The sequence below is a fragment of the Coenobita brevimanus genome, chromosome 34, assembly GCF_032717465.1.
Source record: "Coenobita brevimanus isolate Jiangsu-jjx chromosome 34, ASM3271746v2, whole genome shotgun sequence".
Lineage (NCBI taxonomy): Eukaryota > Metazoa > Arthropoda > Malacostraca > Decapoda > Coenobitidae > Coenobita > Coenobita brevimanus.
In genome coordinates, this window is record NC_136987.1 from 2133600 (window position 1) to 2158914 (window position 25315).

At 46.4% G+C, this 25315-nt stretch overlaps 1 protein-coding gene across 1 annotated transcript in view; it reads right to left on the reverse strand.

The window, feature by feature from the left end:
* LOC145396047 (nephrin-like) overlaps positions 1–25315 on the reverse strand; it is a 299410-nt gene that overhangs the window by 46681 nt on the left and 227414 nt on the right. The window lies entirely within an intron of this gene.

Below are 25315 nucleotides of genomic sequence, written 5' to 3' on the forward strand. Positions count from 1 at the left end.
AATGGAGGGTGTACAAAGGGAGGGAGGAGGGAAGGGAGAGAAGGAGGGAGGGAGGAATAAGAGGAGGAGGGAGGGAGGAATAAGAGAAGGAGGGAGAGAGAAGGGAGAAAATGGAGAGATAAATGGAAGAAGGGGAGGAGAAAATGGAGATGATGGGAGGGAAGGAGGAGGGGAGAAAGAAGGAGGGAGGGAAGGGAGAGAAAGAGGGAGGGAGGGAAGGGAGAGAAAGAGGGAGGGTGGACGGAAAGGAGAGAAAGAGGAAGGCAGGATGGAAGAGAGAAGGAGGGTGGGAAGAGAAAGAAGGAGGGTGGGAAGAGAGATAAGGAGGGAGGGAAGAGAGAAGGAGGGAAGGAAAAGAGAGAGAAGGAGGGAAGGAAAAGAGAGAGAAGGAGGGAAGGAAAAGAGAGAGAAGGAGGGAAGGAAAAGAGAGAGAAGGAGGGAAGGAAAAGAGAGAGAGAGAGAGAGAGAGAGAGAGAGAGGTTATTAAGTTAGATAGGAGGGTAATAAGCAGTAGTTAGGAATGGACGAAGTTATGCAAGTAGGTAGGAAGGTAGGTGGGTAAGTAGGTAGGTAGATAAGCAGGTAGGTAGGTAGGTAGGTGGGTAAGTAGGTAGGTAGATAAGCAGGTAGGTAGGTAGGTAGGTGGGTAGGTAGGTAGGTGGATAGGTGAGGAGACAGACAGATAGACAATGTATATATAGTTAGATTGATGGATAAATAGACAGAGGTATATAAATGGATAGATAGACAGGTAGGTAAGTAGGCAGACAGACACAGATAGACAAGATATAGATAGATGGCTGGCTGGATAGATGGATAGATAGACAGACAAAGACAGAGATAAATTCACAGATAGATAGACAGACAGAAGACAGATAGATAGACAGACAGAAGACAGATAGACAGACAGAAGACAGATAGACAGACAGATATAGATAGACAGATAGATATAGATAGATACAGACAGGAAGATAAAGCAAATGATAAAGATATATATTCTTTTTTACACAAAGGAAGGAGGAAGGAAAGATCTGAAGGATAGAAGGAAGGAGGGAAAGAAAGAGGAGAGGAAAGGAAGGGAAAGAGGGAAGGATGGGAGGAAAGGAAGAATGGAGGGAAAGAAACAGGAGAGGAAAGGAAGGGAAAGAGGGAGGAGAGGAAAGGAAGGAAAAGGAGGGAGGGAAGGAAGGAAGGAAGAAAAAATTTATATGGTGGTAAACTGCTGAAAAGGGAGGAAGTGAAGTCTTTTGTGGAGAGAGAGAGAGAGAGAGAGAGAGAGAGAGAGAGAGAGAGAGAGAGAGAGAGAGAAATAATGAACGAAGAAAAAACAAGAGGATGAGACGGATGGACGACGAAAATAGAACGAAAAAAAAAAAAACTATATTTGATAAGGAAAAAAAAAAAATCACACAAAAAGAGGAAAATAATAAGAGGAAAAATAATATCCAAAAAAAATATTAGGACAAAAAAATAAGCAAAAAAAAAAAAAAACTGACAGATATTAATAAGAAATCTTTAAATCAGGAAAAATACGAGAAAAAAAAAATCTGGATACCTTATAGAGTAACAGACGAAAAAAAAAATATATGGAAAAAAAAAAACAAAATTCCCATTAAAAAAAAATAGAAAAATAGAGAAAAAAGATACTTAGAGAAAAAATAAAATCCAAAAAAATCACATGTAAAATAATAAAAATTAATTAAAAAATAACAAAAAAGAAAATATATAAGACCCCCCTCAACCCATCCGAGGATAAAAGGTCATAAAAAACGGGGGTAGGAGTGGGTGGGAAGGTCCCCTGAGAGACTAACTAGGAGATGAACGGGTGTGATAGTTGTTAATGAGGAGGGAGGGGAGGGAAGGAAATGGAAGGGGGAAGAAGAGGAGAACTGAAAGGAGAAAGAATGAGGAAAGGAAGAGGAAAAGGAGTAAAAGAGGAAGTGAAGAGGATGGAGAGAATGGAAGGGAGGAGAGAAAGGGAGGGAGGGTAAGGGGAGGAAGAGAGATAAGGAAGGGAAGGGAAGGGAGGAAAGAGAGGGAGGGTAAGGAGAGGAAGAGAGGAGGAGAAAGGAAGGGAAAAGGAGAAGGGAAAGAGAGGGAGAGTAAGGAGAGAGGTAGAGAAAGGGAGGGAAAAGGAGGAGGGAAAGAGAGGGAGGGTAAGGAGAGGAAGAGATAGGGAGGGAAGAGGAGGAAGGGGAGAAGGAAGCCACTGGAAGAGATAAACATTGGAGATAATTCCTAATGACTGAAAGGAAGGAGGAGGAGGAGGGAATCGGAAGGTGTGTGTGTGTGTGTGTGTGTGTGTGTGTGTGTGTGTGTGTGTGTGTGTGTGTGTGTGTGTGATGAGGCACGACGCGTCGCGAATGAATGAATGAATGATGTATGTATCTCTGTGTAGGTATGGCGTGTGTATGAAAAGGTATGTACGTATGGTGTGTATGTATGAAAGTGTATGAACGTATGGTGTCTATGTACGTATGTATGTGTATGAAGTATCTGTATGTATATATACGTATGGCGTGTGTGTGTATGTATATGTACGTATGGTGTATGTAAGTATGTGATCCAACCGTGTCACTTACAGACTCGTCTTGGCAAATAAACGTGTGTGTACATAAGACCTCAAGATTTCCGGTGTGTGTGTGTGTGTGTGTGTGTGTGTGTGTGTGTGTGTGTGTGTGTGTGTGTGTGTGTGTGTAAGGAGGGAGGGGTTGAGAGGGGTAGAAGGACTGATGAAGGAGTGAGAAGTGAGAAAGAAGAGGAAGGGAGGCAGGGAGGGGAAGGAAGGAGGAAGAGGAGGAGGAGAGAAGAGCGGAAGGAAGGAGAGAAGGAAGAGAGAGTAAGGGGAGGAGGAAGAGAAGATGGAAGGAAGATGAGGAGAAGGAGAGGAGAGGGAAGGAGAAAGAGGAAGGAAAGGAAGTAGAGAAGACAGAGGGAAGAGGAAAGGAAGGAGAAAGGAAGGAAGAAGGGAGAGAGAGATAAGTGGGATAGTGAGACGGACGGGAGATGAAAAGATGCGAGAGAGAGAGAGAGAGAGAGAGAGAGAGAGAGAGAGAGAGAAACAAAAACAAGTCACATTCTCCCCCCCCCTCTCTCACACACACACACACACAGTCAGGTGACCCACACAGGTAAACCAACTCCCTACCTGGCCATTCCAAGATCATTAATTAGAGGGACAGGTGTGTGTGTGTGTGTGTGTGTGTGTGTGTGTGTGTGTGTGAGAGAGAGAGAGAGAGAGAGAGAGAGAGAGAGAGAGAGAGAGAGAGTGTGTGTGTGTGTGTGTGTGTGTGTGTGTGTGTGTGTGTGTGTGTGTGTGTGTGACGAATGAATACACTGTGAGACTGAAAGCCTGTGTGTGTGTGTGTGTGTGTGTGTGTGTGTGTGTGTGTGTGTGGGAGGATGTATGTATGTATGGAGGTGTGTGTACATGTGTGTGTAGGCCAGTGTGTGCATAGAGGGTTGGTGTGTTAAGCCAAGATTGATCAGGGCTTGGGAAGAATGGTGTGTGTGTGTGTGTGTGTGTGTGTGTGTGTGTGTGTGTGTGTGTGTGTGTGTGTGTGTGTGTGTACGAATTTCTGAAGCACACAAACTGACAGATACACAGAAACAAACATATGATAGAATGAGATAGACAGACAGACAGACAGACATATAGATAGATAGATAGATATAGATAGAGATAGATAGATAGACACAAATGAACAAATCCATATATATACCTTATCACTTTTATCATCTATTTTTCTATTAATATTCGTAGCAAAAAAAAACAAAAAACAGAAAACGGAAAAATAAAAAATAGGGGTGACTAAAGCAATTGGTATACATAAGACTGACAAGGCAAAATCCATGAGAGAGAGAGAGAGAGAGAGAGAGAGAGAGAGAGAGAGAGAGAGAGAGAGAGATTAAAGCTCCATCAATGATCAGTGTAAACCAATCTTTTTATTGTCGAGATAATTGAGACTAGGATTAATTTCTCTCTCTCTCTCTCTCTCTCTCTCTCTCTCTCTCTCACACACACACACACACACACACATTCTTTTAGTCCTTCATTTCTCTTGGATCTATCATTCATTCTCTCTCTCTCTCTCTCTCTCTCTCTCTCTCTCTCTGTCAGCTCCTATGTATACGATAAAAAAGAAAAAAGGATGAGGAGGAGGAGGAGTGAGGAGGAGGAGGAGTGAGGAGGAGGAGGAGGAGGAGGAGGAGGAGGAGGAGGAGGAGGAGGAGGAGGAGGAGGAAAACAAGACAACTAGAGGGTATGAAGCGAGGCGACTGAATGTGTGAAAGTAAAGCGAGTGAGAAAAGAGTGAGTCAGGTGTGAGAGAGAGAAGTCGAGGTGTGTGTGTGTGTGTGTGTGTGTGTGTGTGTGTGTGTGTGTGTGTGTGTGTGTGTGTGTGTGTGTGTGTGTACGAGAATGAGAGGGCAGAATGGAGAAGACTGAGCGTGGGAGAGAAGCCGTGTGTACGTGTTTGTGTGTGTACGTGTATGTACGTATTTGTGTCGGTAATGTAAACCTGTGAAACCTAATGTGCGATAATCAACCTGTGTACGTAAGTATGTATGTATGTATGTATGTGTGTGTACCGTTATGTACGTATGTATGTGTGTACCGTTATGTACGTATGTGTGTGTGTAGTTATGTATGTATATGTGTGCACCGGTATGTATGTACGTGTACTGTATGTATATTCCTGTATGTATGTGTAATGTCACGTGTACGAATATCTTATGTGCGCGACTGTTTATACATACCTACATGTGTGTACATCTGAGACCTACATGTATGCAAAAACGCACACACAAGAAGAATAAAGAGAATTGCAAGAAAAAAAATCTCTAAAATGACAAAATACTCTCATCATACCTATAATCTCTCCCTTTCCTCCCTCCCTCACTCTCTCTCTCTCTCTCTCTCTCTCTCTCTCTCTCTCTCCGCCTCTCCACGACCCTCCTTCATTAACAAGGCGCACACTTAAACCCTCGCCCCACAGGCTTTCGCTCAGAGGCCCAGTTTTCCCTAATGACTATGACGAAAAAATATGAGACGTCCGAAAAAAAAAACTCAAAATCCAAAATCCAAAAAATGAAAATGAAAAACTCAAAAAAAAAAACAAAATCCAAAAAATGAAAATGAAAAACTCAAAAAAAAAAAAAATTCAAAAAATGAAAATGAAAAACAAAAAAACAAAATCCAAAAAATGAAAAAAAATGAATTAAAAAAACCCAAATCCAAAAAAATGATAAAAACGAAAAAATACGAAGTAAAAAAAATATGGGAACGAAAAATTGAGGAAAAAATTGGTTTCGAAAAATTAATGCAAAAAAAAAAAAAGCAAGTTCGAAAGTAAAAAAAAAAAAAAAGACGGAAAAATTAGTTAAAAAAACCAGACAGGAAAAAAATTCGAAAATGCAAAAAACACTTATTCGCTCTGACACACACACACACACACACACACACACACACACACACACAATGTCCCCTTCCCTCTCTCATACACACACACACACATATCTCCCCTTCTCTCTCTCTCTCTCTCACACACACACACAATCTCCTCTCTCCCTCTCTCTCTCACACACACACAATCTCCCCTTCTCTCTCTCTCTCTCTCTCTCTCTCTCTCTCTCACACACACAGTCCCCTTCTCTCTCTCTCTCTCACACACACAATCTCCCCTTCTCTCTCTCACACACACACACAATCTCCCCTTCTCTCTCTCTCACACACACACACACACACACACTCTCCCTCCAACTCTCTCCGACACACACACACAATCTCCCCTTCTCTCTCTCTCTCTCTCTCACACACACACACAATCCCCCCACTCTCACACACACATCAACCCCCCCCTCTCTCTCTCTCCCACACACACACACACATACACACACACACGCATTATCTGGCCGGGGGTGAGTAGGATCATCTAATTCTGTTTTTTCCTGTTTTTTTTTTTTCGTGTTTTTTCCTCTTTCGCAGATCATCCAAATTAATTTCATTGCATTAAAGGTGTTTTTTTTTCCTTGCTATTATTGGGCATAGATATTTCATTTTCGGTGGCGACTATCATCCACTCACTTGATGTAGCGCCGCCTACTTCTTCCTTCACCTTCATCATTGTGTGTCTGTCCTCCTCTTTTCCTATTCCCTCTTCATTCCTCTTACTTTTTATTTACTCCTCTTTCCTCTTCAGGTGGCTTTACATTGAGTCACAAGCCTAACCATTTACAACGCTGGGTGGTAACCATATAACCAATCCACACGTGTTCCCTACGTGTCAACAGGTGGGTTGGCGGAGGGTTAGTGCCCCTCCCCGTAAAACACCTAACTTAAAGACAAACGGCCACCCCTTATTAAGGGATTATGGCGTCTGGCTATAGATAGTTCATTATTATTATTATTTTTAATTATTATTGTTATCATGCTAATTACTATTATTATTATTATTAATCACTATTATTATTATTATTTTTATCATTATTATTACAATTATTATACTACTGACATTATTATTATCATCATTATATTTCATTTTTACAAAGAATATTTTAGTAACAATAAACCCTCAAATGCAAACTTCAGAAAATGGAAAAAAAAAAAATCGAAAAGGCCCAAAAAGAATAAAAAAAAAAAAAAACTCTACGGCAGAAAAAACGCAAAAATCCTCGTCATTCTGAAAACCTGATGGAGAAAAGGGAAAAAAAAAAAAAATTGAATCCGGTCCAGACGAGACGGATGTTGTGGGTAGCCGGATGCTGGGGGGATAGATAGATAGATGGATAGATAGATAGACAGGTGGGTGGGTGGATCGATGGACATGGATAGATGGATGGATAGAGATAAAGAGAGACAGATAGGTGGATGGGTGGGTGGGTGGATGGATGGATGGATAGATAGACATAGATTTTGATAGACAGATAGATAGACAAGTGGCTGGCGGGTGGGTGGGTGGATGAATGGATGGACAGAGACAGACAGACAGATAGACAGGTAAGTAGAAGGATAGACAGAGGTAGATGGATGGACAGATAGATAGATGGATGGAAGGTAAGATGTGTGAATGGATAGATGGATAGAGAGTGAGTGTCTGAGGAGTGGGTGGAGGGTTGGAGGAGGAAGAGAGGGTTAGGGAGGAGGAGGAGGATTAAAAAGACAAGAGGAAAAAGAAGCAAACAGAATGAAGAAGAAAAATGAGGAGGAAGACAAAGAGGAGGAGGAAGAAGAAAAAGAAGAGGAGGAGGATGAATATGGAGGAGGAAGAAGACGAACAAGAGGAGGAGGAGGAGGCGAAGCAAGACGATGGTTGGTCTGGCGTGAATTCTTATGAGTCATTCTGGGTACTGGAGGAGGAGAAGGAGGAGGAGGAGGAGGAGGAGGAGGAGGAGGCGGGAGAAAGAGAGAGAGGGTACACAAGAACAAAAGAGTAAAGAGGAAACAAGAGGGCAAAGGAAAGAGCAACGACTCCCAGAGGAAAAAGAGAGAAAGAAGAGGTGGGAGGGAGCGCTTGGAGAGATGCAGTGTAAAGAGAGAGAGAGAGAGAGAGAGAGAGAGAGAGAGGACGACAAGGGTACCCTCAGGCGTAAAAGATAGGAAATGCACTGGGGGAAAAACATGAGAAAATGAAAGAAAATAAAGAGAGAAAATGAAGAAAATGGAGAGAGTGAAGGAAACAGGAAAAATGGACGAAAGGTAAATGAAAGAAAGAAAACTTGAAAGAGAAAATGAAGGAAAATGGAGGGAAAATGGAGAAAATGAGGAAAATGAAAGAAAATGGAGAGAAAATGAAGGAAAATGGAGAGAAAATGAAGGAAAATGGAGAGAAAATGAAGGAAAATGGAGGGAAAATGAAAAGTAAAATGGAGGGAAAATGAAAAGTAAAATGAAGGGAAAATGAAGGAAAATGGAGGGAAAATGAAAAGTAAAATGGAGGGAAAATGAAAAGTAAAATGAAGGGAAAACGAAGGAAAATGGAGAGAAAATGAAGAGGGGAAATTGGAAAATGATGAGTGAGAGAGAGAGAGAGAGAGAACGCGAAGAAAAGGGTGTGAGGTGAAGGAATAGAGGTGACAAGGACAGGTGGGGAAGACAGGAAGACAGTCATTAGCATCGAAGGTGTGGCCAGGTGTATGTGTATGTGTCCTAGTGTGTGTGTGTGTGTGTGTGTGTGTGTGTGTGTGTGTGTGTGTGTGTGTGTGTGTGGAAAGGGGTGAGAGAGGGGTGGAAAGGGAGAGAGAGAGGGGTGGAAAGGGAGAGAGAGAGGGGTGGGAAAGGTATGGAAAGGGGAAGCCTGGAAAAAATAATAGGAAAAAAGAACTGAAGAGCTGAAATACGATAAAAAATTGCTAGAAATGGAAAAAAAAAACAAGAAACAAGGAAGACAAGAGATGGGGACAGAGTAAGAGCTGAAGAGACAAGAAAAAAAACAAACAAACAAACAGAAGAGGAGGATATGGAAAAGGAAAGTGAGCTGAGGTACACACACACACACACACAGTAGAGATCTGGGAATGGAAAGTGAACAGAGGTATAAGGTACACACACACACACACACACACACACATTAGAGATCTGGAAATAGAGAGTGAACAGATGTAACACACACACACACACACACACACACACACACACACACACACACAGGTCCGTGATATACGTGGGAAACTTGACACAAAAGGCACACGAGAGCGCAAACATGGGATGCCTTGTTAGCCCTTCACGTAAAACCAAAACAAACAGCGTATTAACCAGAGAAAGCAAGCAGGGTACAGAAGGGAGGGTGTTTTGTCTTTGTAACAGGTCATTTTGTCTTTGTAGCAGGCCATTTTGTCTTTGTAACAGCGGTCAGAGAAGCAGGCATCGTTATTCCGAAATCCTACTCTCTCTCTAGTTCCACCGCATCTGTATTACGGAGTGCAATTCTGGTTTCACTGCCTTGTCTTTTTACACCTCATAGTCTGTTCATTCTAACTTGGCCTAAAATTGCCACCTACCCTTTCCTGAATGCTGAGCTAAAACAGGAGATCTAGGGTACGATGCTAGTCACGAAGAAGTGCTATGGGAAGGATGCAGTAGTATTCTTTGCTCTCCAAGGTGAAACAAGCAAAAATTTAATTACAATAGTACTGTGAGTATTGTCTTTCCACTCATTCACTCCTTTCCATCTCAGTCCTCCCCTCCTCACCCTCTCCCCTTTCCTCTACAGATCCCCTTTTTCACCCCTTACCCCACGCACACCCCTATCCATTTCCCCTCCCTACACTCCCTCCCCTTCCCCTCCACTTTTCCTCTCTCTCCACAACTCATCACCCATCCCTCATTCAGACACTTCCCCTCCCTCCCCACCCCCTCCCCTCCCTACACCTCCTCCCCTTCCCCTCCACCTTTCCCCTCTCTCCATAACTCATTTAACCCTTCCCTCATTCACATACTCCTTTTCCTCCTCACCCCTTCCCCTCCTCCCTTTCAACTCCACCTTTCCTCCCCCTCCACGACTCTTTTCACCCCTCCCTTATTTACCCCATCCCCTTCCCTCCCCCTCACTACAACCTCTCCCTCTCCCCTCCCTCTTTCCTCTTTCTCCACAACTTTTTTCACCCCTCCCTCATTTGCCCCATCCTCTTCCTTCCCCACCCATCCCCTCCTCACACCCCCTCCCTTTCCCCTCCCCTGCCTACACCCCCTCCCTCTCTTCCCCCCCGCTATGGTAATCTAGAGCGGTAATAGCAGCTTAATGAGGGGTAATAAAGCAAGCACACACAGAGGCGGGAAGGAAAAAGGGAGGGTAATTAGGCGTGTGTGTGTGAAAGGCAAGGAAGCAGACCAATGGCGAGGAATGAATTGGATGGCGGGGGAAGGGAAGGGGGAGAGGAAGGGGAAAGGGGAGGGGAAGGGGAAAGGGGAAGGGGGAGGGGAGAGAGGGGTCGTGTTTCAGGTGTACTTTTGTGGTGTTTGTAGTACTATGACTTAATTTATAAGTAATGCTGCGATGATGATAGTAGTAGTAGTAGTAGTAGCAGCAGCAGCAGCAGCAGTAGTAGTAGTAGTAGTAGTAGTAGTAGTAGTAGTAGTAATAATAATAATAATAATAATAACGTACTACCACTATTATTATTATTATTTTATTACTAGTTACAACTGTATACATCTTTCAAATATTTAACATACATACTATTATCTATCTATATACTGATCTATCTACCTACCTATCTATCTACCTAACACACACACACACACACACATCCTTCTCATAATCGTTCCTTACAAAAATCATCACAGTTAACGCACCCCATTGTACTTTTCACTTTCTCTCTCTCTCTCTCTCTCTCTAATTGCTTCTACAACCTGTCCGCTACTATATTCTCTGATCCTTTCTTATTATTATTATTTTTATTATTTTTCTTTCCTCTTATTCTTGTGTCTTATAATTGCTTTCCTCTTCTTCCTTCTATTCCTCCTTCCTTCTCTCCCTCCATAACCTTATCTTTCCTCCCTCCCTCCTTCCTTCCTTCCTTCAATCTCTCCTTCGTTCCATTCCTCCTCTCCATCTATCCTTCCTTCCCTCCCTCCTTCCCTTTTACCCCTCTCCCTTCCTTCAATCCCCTCTCCTCTTCTCTATCCTTCCTTCTCTCCCTTCCTCTTTCCCCCTCAGCTTCTCTCCTTCCTTCCCTCCCTCTCTCCTTTTCTCTCCTTCCTTCCCTCCCTTCCTCTTCTCTTCATCCTTTCCTCCTTCCTTCCCTCCCTCTCTCCTCTTCTCTCCTTACTTCCCTCCCTCTCTCCTCTTCTCTCCTTACTTCCCTCCCTCTCTCCTCTTCTCTCCTTACTTCCCTCCCTCTTTCCTCGTCAGCTTCTCTTCTTCTATCCCTCCCTCTCTCCTCTTCTTTGTCCTTTCCCTCCTTCCCTCCCTCTCCTCTTCTCTCCTTTCTTCCCTCCCTCTCTCCCTCCTTCCCTCCCTCTCTCCTTCCCTCCACCCACTCCGTGTTCTTGACCTTACTTCATCTGATGCAGGTTCCAGTTTTTCCTCTCTCTCTCTCTCTCCCTGTGTGTGTGTGTGTGTGTGTGTGTGTGTGTGTGTGTGTGTGTGTGTGTTCTTATATTTCTCTTTAAGTTCGATTCTTTCTTTCTTCTTCCTCTCCTCCTCCTCCTCCTCATCATCATCATCATCATCTTCTTCCTCCTCATCATCATCATCATCATCTTCTTCCTCCTCCTCCTTATCACTATCCTCCTCCTCCTCTTACTCTTCCTCCTCCTCCTCCTCCTCGACCGGCTAGTTTTTACAAGATAGTCTGGGGCGTCACTCCTGGCTGCCTCCTCCTCCTCCTCCTCTTCCATCTCTCTAGTTCATTCTCCTCCTCCTCCTCCTCCTTTCTCTTCATCATCATCATCATCATCATCATTTTCTAGTCTGTCCTCCTCTTCCTCCTCCTCCCTTCCTCTCCATCATCATTATTTCTCATCCTCTTCTTGTCAATCCCATCCTCCTCCTCCTCCTCTTCCTCCTGCTCCTCATCCTCTTCCTCCTCCTCCTCTCAATTCCACCTCTTCAAAACGCTCTCGATAATATCAACGACACTCCGTCTCTCTCTCTCTCTCTCTCTCTCCGACCTAACTTTCTTCTCTTCCTCTCTCCTCTTCTCCCTTTGTCTACTTACCTACCTACCTACCCATCTACTTACCTACCAACCTCCTACTGCCTACCTACCTATCTACTTACCTACCTACCTACCTACCAATGTCCTCTCCTTATCTATCCCCTCCCTCTCTCCGTTCCTCCATCCTTCCTTCCTCCACGTCTTCTCTCCATTTACCTTCCTCTCTCTCTCTCTCTCTTTCTACCTACCTAACTACCTACTTACTTACCATCCAATAATTACCTACCTACAATCCTCACTTCTCTGTTTACTTCCATTACAGTCTCTCTCTCTCTCTCTTTCTCTCTCCCTCCCTCCCTCCGGCCAAGCAGGTTCCTCCCTTCATCTCCGTTTGGGCAAGACCACTTTCCTTCCCCCTCCCCTCCCCTCCCCCTCCCCTCCAGTCTCTCCTCCCTCCTCTTCTCCTCTCCCTCCTCTTTCAATTCTCCCCCTCCCCTCCAGTCCCTCCCACTTTTATTCCCCCCCTTCCTCCATTCTTCCTCCCGTCTACCTTCTCTTTTCCTCCCCTCCTCTTCCCCCCTCCCCCCCTCTCTCTCTCTCAGCGAAAGGGGGGAAGGGAGGAAAGGACAATAAAACAAGTAACAGATAACCCTAGGGAGGGAAGGGAGGAGGAGGGAGGAAAGGGAAGAAAAAATGCCCGAAGGGAGGAGGGAAAGGGAGGGAGGGAGGGGTGGAGGGGAGGAGAGAGGGAGGGAGGGGTGGAGGGGAGGAGAGAGGGAGGGAGGGGTGGAGGGGAGGAGAGAGGAAGGATGAGGGAGGAAGGGGAAGGGAGGGAAAGGAAGGGGAGAGAGAGAGAGAGAAGAAAGGTGAGGGAGGGAGGGAGAGAAGTGGGAGAGACATGAAGTCAAACAAGGAGGGAGGGAGGAAGGGAGGGAGAGAAGAGGAGGGAGGAATGAGTAAGCAATGAATGAGGAGAGGGAGAGGGAGAGAGAGAGAGAGAGAGAGAGAGAGAGAGAAGAGAGGGGGAGAGAGGGGGAGAGAGGGAGGGAGGGAGGGAGGGAGGAATGACCGGACAAGAGGTAGCAGTGGGCAGACCAGTTACACATATACGTACACAAAAACCTACACACACAAATACGTACACAAAAACCTACACACACAAATACGTACACTAATATAATAATAATAAGAGTAACATCCATCCATCATCCAATCCTACGTTGCCCTATGAGTAGCGTAGGGGCCCGGGGCTAGGCGATTGGTCCTGACATTTAAGATGAGTGACCAGCCTCACTCATCCCTGAGTGGCATTACGTGAGCAATCAACCCCAACCATCCCTTGGATATAAACCTTCACCGGCTCAATCCGATTGGAGCGCCCTAATTACCCACTAAACCACCAGGCGCCAAAATCTGGCTATATGGTTACCACCCAGCGTAGTAAATGGTTTCCTGGTGTACAGGAAACCATTTGGCTTGTCACTCAGTGTAGAGTCACCCACAGGCAGAAGGACGAGGAAAGAATGAAGGAAAGAAAGATAGAAGAGTGAGTGTAAAGTCACCCGTAGGCAGAAGGAGGAGGAACGAATGAAGGAAAGAAAGACAGAAGAGGATGGAAGGAAAGAAGGATGGAGGAGAGGAAAGGGCAGACACCCGAGAGCAGCACTACATCGAGTGAGTGGATGGTGAGCGCCCCCACTACTTACAACAGCCACAAACATCAAAAAATCTACAAAACACTCCCACTAATAAACCGGAAAAAAATAACAAATAATATAGAAAAAAAACATAAGCCTAAAACACAAAAAAAACTAATTGAAAAAAAAAAACTGACGTAAAAAAATAAAAACAAGACGCCCCTAATTTGTTTATTAAATCTATCTATCTATCTATCCACCTATATCTATCTACCTACCTATCTGTCTATCTATATCTACCTATTTACCTACCTACCTATCGGTCTATCTATATCTACCTATTTACCTACCTACCTATCTATCCATCTACCTACTGTTTCTCTATCTACCTACCTACTATCCATCTACCTACCTACCTACCTATCTGTCTACCTCTCAATGTATCTATCCATCCATATAAAAAAAGTGAATACTTAACACCACTTTAGCAAAACACACACTAAAATAATAAAGGAAAGCTAAAAGAAAAAGTTAAAAATTATAAAGCTAAACAAAAAAAACGCTAAATAATAAGGGAAAGCTAAAAGGAAGTTAGAAATTAAAGCTAAAGGGAAAGCTAAATTAAAAGCTAAGAAAGTGGGGGTCAAGGAACAGCGTCTTGGAGTAATTCTCGAAGGAAAATACTCGAGGGTGAAAAACATCATCTGCATATCACGAAGATTAAAAGTTGGGTTACAAGGAAGAGGAGGAGGAGGAGGAGGAGGAGGAAGAGAGCAAGGGAAGGTGGTGAGAGGAGGAGGAGGAGGTGTGAGAGATATGGAGGAAGAGGAGGAGGGGGAAGAGAGTGGGGAATGGGAAGGAAGTGAGAGAGGAGGAGGAGGAAGAAGAGGAGGAGGAAGAAGAAGAGGAGGAAGAAGACGAGGAGGAGGAAGAAGAAGAGGAGGAGGAGGTTAGAGGGGTATATAGGAGAGAAGGGGAGAAAGGGAAGGTGGTGAGAGAGGAGGGAAGGGTATGGAGGAGAGGAGGAGGTGGTGGTGGGAGAGGTATGGAGGAGGAGGAGGAGGAGGGAGCAATACCATCATTAGTATTAATGATGATGACCGAGGTAATGAGAGGGAGAAATGGAGGGGAAGGAGATGAAAGGGAGAGGGAGGGAGAGAGGGAGAAGGGAGGGAGGAAGGGAGAAGGGAGAGACAGGAGGGAGGGATATCAATTTTTGCACATTTTCTCTCTTTCTAGTGTCTTAAATGCTCTCTCTCTCTTTCTCTCTCTCTCTCTCTCCCGGTTCCTTTCTCTTCACCATCCTATTCTTTGTTTTTCTTTACCATCGTCCTCTCTCTCTCTCTCTCTCTCTCTCTCTCTGATTTATGTCTTTCCCTCTAATTCCTCATTATCTCCTTTTCTCTCTCTCTTTAATCTCTTAATTACGCGATTAACACACACACACACACACACACACACACACATACATACACACACACACACACACACACACACACATACACACACACTAGATTACACATATATACACACACGTACGACATTCTCTCTCTCTCTCTCTCTCTCTCTCTCATACGTAAGCACACACAAACACATCCTGGTACACACAAAGACTCAACACATACACTCACGGACACACACACACACACACACACACACACACACACACACACACACACACACACACAGAGCAGAAAACTCGCTCTCCCACACACGCAAAACGCTTTCCATCACACACACACACACGAATGACTATCAAAAATATTGCTTCCTCCCTTTTTTTCCCTCCTCCTCTAAGCTTCTTCTTCTCCTCTTCCTCCTTCTTCTTCTCCTCTTCCTCCTTCTTCTTCTCCCGTTCCTCCTCCTCCTTCTTCCCTTCCTCCTCCTCTTCCTTCCCTTCCTCCTCCTCTTCCTTCCCTTCCTCCTCCTTTCCTTCCTCCTCCTCTTCCTTCCCTTCCTCCTCCTCCTCCTTCCCTTCCTCCTCCTCCTTCTTCCCTTCCTCCTCCTCCTCCTTCTTCCCTTCCTCCTCCTCCTTCTTCCCTTCCTCCTCCTCCTCCTTCTTCCCTTCCTCCTCCTCCTCTTTCTTTTCTGCTTCTTGTCTTTTTCTTTCCTCCTCCTCCTCCTCTTCTTCTTCCTCTTTTTCTCTCCTCCTCCCCCTCCTCCTCACTTACGTAATATTCTTTCTCTCTTCATTGCCTGTTCGTGCGTGGGGGAGCAATGGAGGAGGAGGAGGAGGAGGAGGAGGAGGAGGAGGAGGAGGAGGAGGAGACAAGGCACGAAGAAAAAGAATGAGAGGAAAATGAGGAAGTAAAAAAGAGGAAGGTGAAAAAGATAGAAAAGAGAGAGAGAGAGAGAGAGAGAGAGAGAGAGAGAGAGAGAGAGAGAGAGAGAGAATAAGAGGTGAAGAAGTGTAAGAAAAATTTACAGACGTGAAAGAGAGAAAATAAAGAGAAAAAAAGAGAGAAGTAAAGAGAGCGCCTGGGAACTAGCGCACGCGAGCAGATTAAAGAGTCATTGTATATTTCCCTCACACGCACGCACACGCACACGCACGCACTCATACACGCACATACAGACAATGCACACAAAAATACAGAAGAAATCTCACACACACACACACACACACACACACACACACACACACATACATAAACACACACAAACTCCCCCCTCTCTCTCACACACACACACACACACACACACACACACATAGGGGGACATACATAAACACACACAAACTCCCTCTCTCTCTCTCTCTCTCTCTCTCTCTCACACATAGGGACATACATAAACCCACACACCCCACCCACCTACCCCCTCCTCTCTCTCTCTCTCACACACACACACACACACACACACACGGGGCTCTGGTGAACGTATGAAAACCAATGCACGTGCTGGCAAAGTGGACGGCTGTGGTTTGAGGAGGGGAGGGGAGGGGAGGGGAGGGAGGAGGAAGAGAAAGACAAGAGAAAATTGAAGAAAAAAAGTAATTGAGAGGGGGGGAGGGGAGGGGAGAAGGGAGGGAGGAGGAAGAGAAAGACAAGAGAAACTGAAGAAAAAAAAAGAAATTCTGAGAGGGGAGGGGAGGGGAGGGGAGGGGGAGGAAAGAGGAAGAGAAAGACAAGAGAAAATTTGAAGGAAAACAAAGAAAAACAAATTCTGAGAGAAGGGGAGGGGAGGGGAGGGGAATAGAGAGAGAGAGAGAGAGGGGGGGGAGGAAGGGGATTTGAGGGGGAGCAAAGAGAAAGAGGAAACTTGGGGGAAGGGGACACGATGAGGGGAGGAAATGAGAAGGGAGAGGGTAGGAGGGAGGGGGAGGAGAGGGGAGGGGGAGGAGAGGGGAGGGGGAGGGGAAGGGGAAGGGGAAGGGGAGGGGGAGGGGAGGGGTGAACGATCAAACCAAGCACGTGTTATAAAGTGGAGGGTTGTGGTTGGAGGGAGGGGGAGGGGAGGGAAAGGAGGGAGGGGAAGGAAAGGAGGGAGGGAAAGACAGAGAAAGGGAGAGGGAATGGAAGGAGGGAAGGAAAGAGGGAAGGAAAGAGGGAGGGAGAAGGGAGGAGGAGGGGAAAAAAGGAGAGGGATGGAAGGGAGGAGGGAGGGAGAAGTAAGGGGAGGGAGGAAGAATCGAGGGGAGGGGAGTGGGATTTGAAAAGGGAGGGAAACGGGAGCGTGGGGTGAAAGGGAGAAGAGGGGAGGAAACGAAGAGGGGAGGAGGGAGGAAGGAGGAGAGGGGAAGATGGAAAGTGGCAGCAGAAGAGGAAGGGGAGGAGGAGGAAGGAGGGAAAGAGGAGGAAGGAGGGGAAGTGGAGGAAGAAGGGAAAGAGGAGGAAGGAAGGAAAGAGAAGGAAGGAGGGGAAGAGGAGGAAACAGGGAGAAGGAGGGAGAAAGGGAGGAAGGAGGGGGAAGAGGAGGAAGGAGGGGGAAGAGGAGGAAGGAGGGGGAAGAGGAGGAAGGAGGGGGTAAGGAGAACAAGGAAGGAGAAGAGGAGGAGACAGGGAGAGGAAGAAGGAGGGTGAAGGGGATTAAGAGGGGAGAAGGGGAGTAAGAGGGGAGAAGGGGAGTAAGAGGGGAGAAGGGGAGTAAGAGGGGAGAAGAAAAGAGAAGAGAGGTAGAAGGAAACCGGAAATAACTGAGGAAGGATGATGGGGAGGGGAGGGGAGGGGAGGGGACAATCAAACCGGCGCGTGCGATAAAGTGGAGGGGAAGGGGAGGGGAGGGGGAGAGAGAGAGAATAATTATGGAAGGAGGGAGGGGGAAGACTGAGGAAGAAGGGAAGAAAGAGGGGAGAGGAGGGGAGGGGAGGGGAGGGTGATCTTCAAAGCTTTCAAAATGATTCTCCCCTTCCATGTCTCCCCTCCCCTCCTTTCCTTCCTCCCTTCCTAAAATCCCTCTCCCCTCTCCCTCCCTTCATCATCCCCCTTCCTTCCTCCCCTCTTAATATCCCCCTCCCCTTCTCCCTCCCTCTCCCCCTGTCTCCTCCCCTCCCCTTCTCCTAAATGAGGAAAATTATCATAAGCTTGCGCTATACTGAGGAGCCGTAGTAGTAGTAGTAATAGTAGTGGTGGTGGTGGTGGTGGTGGTAGTCACAGTAGTAGTAGTAGTAGTAGCAGTAGTAGTACAGGAAGTAGTAGTAGTAGTAGTAGTAGTAGTAGTAGTAGCAGCAGTAGTAGTACAGGAAGTAGTAGTAGTAGCAGTAGTAGTAGTAGCAGTAGTAGTAGTAACCTCCACATCAGTTTAATTTCACATTAGTAAAAACATTATCTTTTTAAATGTTATTCCTATGAAAAGTGGTATAATAAATCCCTTGTTGATACGAATATAGATAGATAGATAAAAATAGACAGACTGACTGACAATAAACAGGTGATTGATAGACAGCAAGACAGATAGATAAAAAAAATAGACTGAGAGGATAGATAGGTGATAGACAGGAAGATAGATAAACAATAGATGGACTGACACTGGATAAATGGTAAGACTGATAGATAGACTGACAGACAGACATATATATAGATAAACAGATAGATAGTGTGAGTGATAGATCGATATTATATACGTACAGTGATATCAAGTAGTAGTAGTAGTAGTAGTAACATGAGCAATAGTAGTAGCAGTAATAATAATAATAATAATAATAATAATAATAGTGGTAGTAGCAGCAGCAGCAGCAGCATTAGTAGTAGTAGTAGTAGTAGTAGCTCCAATATTAGCAGAAATATTAAGCAAGGAGAGAGAGAGAGAGAGAGAGAGAGAGAGAGAGAGAGAGAGAGAGAGAGAGAGAGGAAGGGGGTGGTTTTAGCCTGAAGCGGTCTCGTAACGACTACTGCTTAACTACCTACCTACCTACTGCTGCTACATTTCCTCCTACTGCTTCTACTACTACTACTACTACTACTATTACCACTCCTCCTCCTACTACTACTACAACCACTCCTCCTACTACTGCTACTACTATTACTACTACAACTATTACCACTCCTCCTCCTCTACTACAACTACTACTATTACTACTACTACTACTACTGCCACTACCACTAATACTGTTACTACTTCTCTTTCTCCTACTAGTTTTCTCTGCCAATAATTTTCCTACTTCTCTCTCTCTCTCCTCTCTCTCTCTCTCTCTCTCTGACCTTGACTTCACCACCACACCAAGAGTTCAAATAATGGCCGTGAGGAGGAGGAGGAAGAAGAAGAAGAGGAGGAGGAGGAGGAATAGGAGGAGGAGGAAGAAGAAAAGAAGACGAGGAGGAGGAAGAAGAAGAAGAGGAGGAGGAGGAATAGGAGGAGGAAGAAGAAGAAAAGAAGACGAGGAGGAGGAGGAGGAGGAGGAGATGATGGTTAAGATGATGAGGAATATGAAGAGGAGGAGGAGGAGGAGGAGGAAAACAAAACTAATAAAAAAATATATATATATATTTCACTTTCATAACCTCTCTCTCTCTCTCTCTCTCTTTCTCTCTCTCCTCTTAACAGAAAGGAAATGAAAAAATACGAGACAATAAGAAATAAATCATGTGAAAAAGAGGAGAGAGAGAGAGAGAGAGAGAGAGAGAGAGAGAATTAAGATGGATGTAAGAAAATAAAGATAGGATTAAAAACTGTGCGAAGGAATGAAGAAAAATGAGAGAGAGAGAGAGAGAGAGAGAGAGAGAGAGAGAGAGACGGAAGTGATATCAACTGGAGAGACTAAAATGGCCAGCACTTTTGTCTGAAACAGCAATTAAAGAAGGAGGGAAGGAGGAGGGAGGGAAGAAAGGAGGGAAGGAGGGAAGAAAGGAGGGAAGGAGGAGGGAGGGAAGAAAGGAGGGAAGGAGGAGGGAGGGAAGAAAGGAGGGAAGGAGGAGGGAGGGAAGAAAGGAGGGAAGGAGGAGGGAGGGAAGAAAGGAGGTAAGGAGGAAGGAGGGAAGAAAGGAGGGAAGGAGGGAAGAAAGGAGGAAGGAGGGAAGAAAGGAGGGAAGAAAGGAGGAAGGAGGGAAGAATGGAGGGAAGGAGGAGGGAGGGAAGAAAGGAGGGAAGGAGAGAAGGAAAAAAGGAAAAGGGAAGGACGGAAGAAAGAAGGGTAGGATGAGGACGGAAAGAGAAAAGAATGGAGGGAAGGAGGATGGAGAAAGGAGGGAAGGAGGAAAGAGAAATGAGGGAAGGAGGAAAGAGAAAGGAGGGAAGGAGGAAAGAAAAAGGAGAGATGGAGGACGGAAGGAGAAAAGAATGGAGGGAAGGAGGAAGTAGAAAAGAATGGAGCGAAGGAGGAAGGAGAAAGGAGGGAAGGAGGAAAGAGAAAGGAGGGAAGGAGGAAGGAGAAAAGAGGGAAGGAGGGATGGAGGACGAAGGAAGGAGAAAAGAAAGGAGACGTAAGAAAAAAAAAGGAAGAAAGAAGAAGGGAAGGATAAGGCATAGAAGGAGGGAAGGAGGAAGAGAGGGAAGGACATAAGGTGGGAAGGAGGAAGGAAGAAAGAAGGGAATGAGGAAGGAGGAAAGAAACGAGGGAAAGATGGAAGGGAAGGAGGAGAGGAAGGAAGGAGAGAAAGGGAGGGAAGGAGGAGAGGAAGGAAGGAGAGAAAAGGAGAGAAGGAAGGAGTAAAAAAGATGAAACTACTGGAGGTGTAAAAAATTAAAATAGGGAAAAGAGAGGAAGAAATTTACGAAGGAAGGAAGGAAGGAAAGGAAGGAAGGAGGGAAGGAAGGAAGGAAGGAGGGAGGGAAGGAAGGAAGGAAGGAAGGAGGGAGGGAAGGAAGGAAGGAAGGAGGGAAGGAAGGAAGGAAGGAAGGAAGGAAGGAAGGAGGGAAGGAAGGAAGGAGGGAAGGAAGGAAGGAGGGAAGGAAGGAGGGAAGGAAGGAAGGAGAGTAAGGAAAGTAGGAAGGAAGGAAGGAAAGGAAAGAAAGGAAGGAGAAAGTTTTGAAGGGAGGGAGAAAATACAGAAGAGACGAAGAAAATTACGGAAGGAAGGAGGGAGGGAGGGAGGGAGGAAGGACGGAGGAGAGGAGGGAAGTGAAAAGGAGAGAAAGAAAGTAGCGGAGGAGGAAGAAAGGGAGGCAGGACAGAGGAAGGAAGGATGGAGGGACGGAAATGGAAAGAAAGGTGGGAGGGAGAATAAATGAAACAGGAAGACTGTGAAGGAGGGAGGAAGGAAGAAAGGAGAGGAGGAGAAGGGAAGGAAAGGGAGGGAGAAGAGACGAAGGGAGAGAAGGAGGGAGGAAGAATGGAAGGAAATTGAAGGAAGAGACGATGGAAGAAGGAAGGAAGGAGGGAGGAGGGATAGTAGGACGAGAGGAAAGAATGGAAGGAAAGGGAGGGAAAAGAGACGAAGGGAGAGAAGGAAGAATGGAAGGAAAGGGAGAATATAAAAAGAGACTAAAGGGAGAGAAGGACGGAGTGATATGAAACGAAAGGAGAGACGGAGGGAGTAATAAACGAAGGGAGAGACGGAGGGAGTAATAAACGAAGGGAGAGAAGGAGGGATGGAAGGAGGGAGGAAAAAGGGAGGAATATGGGGAGATGAGGCAAGAAACAGAGCAGTTTTGTCCGAACCAACCATTAAACAGGGAGGAAGGGAGGGAGGGAGGAAAGTAAGAACAGAAGGAGGGAGAAAGGAAAAATGAGGATGGGAGAGGGAATAAGGGAGGGAGGGAGGGAAGGAAAGGAGGGAGAAAAGTAAGGAAAGATGATGGGAAAGGGAATGAGGGAGGGAGGGAAAGGGGGAGGAAGAGAGGGAGGAAAGTAAGGATGGGAGGGAGGGAAAGAGGGAGGGAGAGAGGGAGGAAAAAGAACAGGGAGAAGTTTCGCCTGAACTTCCGTTATTGTAGGAGAGAGAGAGAGAGAGAGAGAGAGAGAATTATGCATAGAGGAAATGGGAGACGATCTGGGAGGAGAAAGAGAAGGGAGGGAGGGGGGGAGGGGGAGAAGGAAAACAGAAGCAGAGTTAGGCAGGGTGAGGGTGAGGTAGGGGGAGGGGTGAAGCAGCGGTAGGGGTGAGGCAGCGGTAGGTGAGTAAGAGGTGGAGTGAGGCAGGGATGGGTGAGCCAGAGGTGGAGTGAGGCAAGGAAGGGGTGGGGCAGGGAAGGGGTAAGGCAGGGGTGGGTAAGGCAGACCATAATACAAGTACAATCCCCCTCTACACACCTACAACCCTGCCTACCCTCCTGCCTAACCCTATCCCTTCCTGCCTACACACCTGCCTATCTTACGTCCCTCCCTTCAAATAAATCTCCCTATATTCTCCCTACCTTCCTCCATCTCTCCCTACGTCCCTCGCTAACCCTCTTCCTCCCTCCCTCCAACCTCTCTCTCCCTCTCTCTCTCTCTCACACACACACACACACACACACACACACACCTGCTTCATCCTACCTACCTACCTACTTACAAAACCTACTAACATTTACCTCTGTTCTCCTGCCTACCCCCACCCTACCTACCAACCTACCTACCTCTCCATTTTCCTGCCTACCCCCACCCTACCTTCCTACCCACCTACCTCTCCATTTTCCTGCCTACCTCCATCCTGCCTCACTCCATCTACAACCTACAAAAGCACCCTATTACCTGCCTCACCTGTCCAGTTCATCTACTTACCTACCTACTTACCTCAACTACCTACCTACCTACCTATCTACTGTGGCGACACAATCCCATTATCTTTCTTATTTAGTAGATCTCTCTCTCTCTCTCTCTCTCTCTCTCTCTCTCTCTCTCATTCATTCATTCCCTAAACCACTTTTTTCTCATTTCGCATTCCCCTTTCTCTCTCTCTCTTTCTTTCTCTCTCTCTCTCTCTCTCTCCGTTCATTCATTCTCAAACTCATCTCTTTTTGTCCCAACTCCCTCTTTCTCCCTCCTTCTTCTTCTCTTCTCCCTCCATCATTTTATCTTTCCTTTCTTCCTCCCTTCCTTCCCTTTCTCCTTCATTCTATCTTCTCTTCCTCCATCTCACCTCCTGCTGCTGCTATCTATGTTATATTTCTCTCTCCCTCCCTCTCCTCTCCTCTTCTCTCTCTCTCTCCCTCCTTCCTTCCCTCCCCTCTTCTCTCTCTCCCTCCCTCCCTCTTCTCATCCTTCTCCTAACGTCCTCCTCCTCTTTGTTACATTCCTCGGTTTCCCTCCCTCCCTCCTCCCTCATTCCCTCCCTCTCTCCCTTACCCCTCCCCTCCTCCTTCAATCCCTCCCTCCCCCACACTCTCCCTCCCTCCCTCATTCACTCCCTCTTCTCCCCTTTCCATCCTCCTCTTTGTTACATTCCACGGTTTCTCTCCACCACTCCTCCCTCTCTCCCAACCACCTCCCCTCCTCCTTCAATCCCTCCGTCCCTCCCACCTCCCCTCCTCCTTCAATCCCTCCCTCCCTCCCTCATTCTCTCCCTCTTCTATCCTCCTCTTTGTTACATTCCTCGGTTTCTCTCCCTCCCTCCTCCCTCCCCTCTTCCCTCCCTCTCTCCCCTCTTCCCTCCCTCCCTCCCTCCCTCCCTCCACTTTGCGGTGAACAAGTAGCCTCCAAGGTGATCACTTCCCTTTTTCCTTGACCCCTACCAGGACAGGGAGGGAGGGAGGGAGGGAGGGAGGGAGGGGAGGGAGGGAATGAGGGACGAAAGGACACATGATGGGGGGAGGGAGGAAAAGACAGATAGATAGATAGTTGGAGGGAGGGAGGGAGGAAACTAGGAAGAAGAGAGGGGAGGAAAGGAGAAAATAAAAAAAGAAAATTATTAGAGAGAGAGAGAGAGAGAGAGAGGAAATTACAGGGGCAAAAACTGAAGACTTAAATACCTCTCACAGACGCTGCTTCCTGTGAGGGGCAGAAAAAAAGAACCCAAGGCGTTTTCCATCCCTACTCAGTAACGAACTCTCTCTCTCTCTCTCTCTCTCTCATTATTCTGCTAATTTCTCCTCACTTTCTTTTTAATTTTCTCAAGTATTCTTTATCCTGCTTTGTTCTCTCTCTCTCTCTCTCTCTCTCACACACACACACACATCCAAGTCTTTCTCCTTTCCTCCCTCCACCCTTCCTTCTCCCCCTCCCTCCCTCCCTCTTACCTCCTTTTCTCCCTCCCTCCCTCTTCCTTCCACCTCCATCCCTCCCTCTCTCTCTTCCCCCACCTTCTCTCTTCTATTTCTCTCCCTCTATTTTACCTTCCCCCTCCCCTCCCTTCCTCTTCACCCACCTTCTCTCCTCGACTTCTCTCCCTCTTGTTTTACCTCCCTTCCCTCCCTCCCTCCGTCTCCTCCTCCCTTCCTCCCCTCCTACTCTCCCTCCCTCCCTCCCTCCCCTCGCCTCGGGCCAGGGAGGAACAGGTGCGTATCCCTCAGCAAATTAAAAAAAGGGAGACGACTGCAACAGATGTTAAGAAGGGAGGAAACAAAGGGAGGGAGGGAGGGAGGATAGGTAGGTAGGTGGGGTGGATGGGTATATGGGTGAGTAGGTAGACAGGAAGGAAGGTAGGTAGGTAGACAGGTGGGTGGGTAGGTAGGTAGACAGGTGGGTGGGTAGGTAGGTAGACAGGTGGGTGGGTAGGTAGGTAGACAGGTGGGTGGGTAGGTAGGTAGACAGGTAGGTGGGTGGGTGGGTGGGTGGGTGGGTAGGTAGGTAGGTAGGTAGGTGGGTGGGTAGGTAGGTGGGTGGGTAGGTAGGTAGGTAGGTAGGTAAGTAGGCGGGTGGGTGGGTGGGTGGGTGGGTAGGTGGGTGGGTGGGTAGGTAGGTAGGTAGGTGGGTATGTAGGTAGGTAAGTAGGCAGGTAGGTAGACACATGCAGCTAATAAAGACTAACTGACTGGCTGATTTAGGTATACACAAAAGATTACATACAGGTACACACATACATAGGTAGACACGAGATAGATAGATAGATATAGATATGGGTAGGTACATTGGTATATAGGTAGGTGGGGAGGGAAGAAGGGAGGCGGTGATCAAGGAAGAGAGACAGACAGACAGACAAACAAGGAGGGAAGGAGGGAAGAAGGGAGGGAGGGGGGAGGAAGAGTGAGAGGGATGGAGGGAGGAAGATAGAGAGATAGATATAGATAGATAAATTGAGATAGCAGATATTGGCAGACCGAGAGAGAGAGAGAGAGAGAGAGAGCGACAAAAGACGTGAGGGGAAGAGAGGAAGCGCAATTAGAGCTGATGATGGTGGTAGTTGTGGTAATTGTGGTAGGAGATTGATTGTGGTAGTGGTGATGATGGTAGTTGTGGTGGTAGTGATGGTGGTAGCTGTAGTAATGATGGTAGTAGTTGTGGTAATAATGATGGTAGTAGTTGTGGTAATAATGATGGTAGTAGTTATGACAGTGATGATGGTAGTTGTGGTAGTGATGATGGTAGTAGTTGTGGTAGCAGGAATAGCCCCCTAAGCCCAACCCCTAGCCCCTAGTAGCCCTAAACAGACCCCGACTACCATGCAATAACTATTCTATAACTCAACTACCCCCTCCCCCTCCTCCACCCCTTCCTCACCCCTCCCCCTCCAACTAGTGCCTTACCCTCCATCCTTTCCCTTTCTTACCTACCTACTTCCTCCTTTCTTCTCTTTTTTCTTTCCTTTTCTTCCCCTCCTTTCCTCCCTCCCTTCCCTTCCCTTCCCTTC